Source organism: Mus musculus, chromosome 14 (genome assembly GCF_000001635.26).
Source record: "Mus musculus strain C57BL/6J chromosome 14, GRCm38.p6 C57BL/6J".
Classification (NCBI taxonomy): Eukaryota; Metazoa; Chordata; class Mammalia; order Rodentia; family Muridae; genus Mus; species Mus musculus.
Genome location: NC_000080.6, coordinates 94,447,974 through 94,449,147, shown reverse-complemented (window position 1 = coordinate 94,449,147; position 1,174 = coordinate 94,447,974). Strand labels below are relative to the sequence as shown.

Sequence of the window (1,174 nt, the reverse complement as noted above, 5' to 3'; positions counted from 1 at the left end):
TACAAGTCTGGAAAGATGATAAGTATTTTTAAATGAAATGAAATTTATTTATCTTTGATTTTTTTATATATTTGATCATAGTATTATCCCTTCAGTAACTCTTTCCATATTTTATGTTTTCTTTCTGTGTGTCTCTGTCTCCCTCTCTCTCTCACTCTCAAAATCAAATAAAAAATAAGCCAAGAAAAACCCCATGCACACACATACACACACAAACACACACACATACACACACACACACACACACACACACACACACACACAACGTCCCCTCACATGCACACACAGAAACATATAAAACATACAGAAGAGTCCATCTTGCGTTAACAAAATGCTCCTGATTTTCAACTCTGCTGCCAGTTGCAAAAACGTATAGGTTAAGGGATGGGCTCTGCACACACTTGTGTAAGTTGTCCTAGTCTTTTGAGTTCTAACACAGACACTCACAACTGGACAATGGCACAGATAACAGAGACAACAGATTTTATCAATGGTGCTATTGTTGGAATCAAAATGACCCCTTTGGTTCATATGTTTGAATACTTAGTCCCAAGTTGGTGGAACTGTTTAGGTGTGATTTGGAGGTATGATGTTGTTGGAGGTGGTATACCTTGAGGGTGGACTTTGAGGTTCTCATAACTCATGCCTTTCTCAGTTAGCACTTTTTGCCGTGTTTAGTGTTTGTGGATCAGCATGTGAGCTCTCCGCTACTACTTTAGTACAATGCCTGCTCTTTTTGCTCCGTGCCATGATAGTAACAGAACCTAATCTTTGGGACTATAAGCCTTTACATTAAACTATCTTTTAGGCTTTGCATGTGTGGATACTGTGTCACATGTGCTCCAGTAGGCAAAAGAGAGGAGAAAGTCTATGTCTAGGCTCAGGCTTCTGACCTAGGAGCTTCTGAATGATGTGTACATGAAAATTCCCTGAAAAGAACAATCCTAAAACAACCACAAATCTGGCTCTACACATGCAAGGACAGGTTCCTCTCTTAGGACAGGGAGCAAGCCAGAGCCTAGAAGAATCCTGCCAGTGACCACAGGCACCAGTAGGATTTGAGCTCTAGACTGACGATGCTCTCATGAGACCACTTGGGCAACCAGGTGAGGAGTCAGCCCAAAACCTGATTTGTGCCATGGGGCTCCTGACAGTGAGTTAAAAAGAGATATAA

At 41.2% G+C, this 1,174-nt stretch overlaps 1 non-coding gene across 1 annotated transcript; it reads left to right on the top strand.

Annotated features, from left to right (window-relative positions):
* Positions 1 to 796: 796 nt before the first annotated feature.
* Gm23324 lies at positions 797 to 927 on the top strand. Its single transcript, XR_003951303.1, has one exon. It is a non-coding gene; the product is annotated as a small nucleolar RNA SNORA17 (small nucleolar RNA).
* The last annotated feature ends 247 nt before the right edge of the window (positions 928 to 1,174 follow it).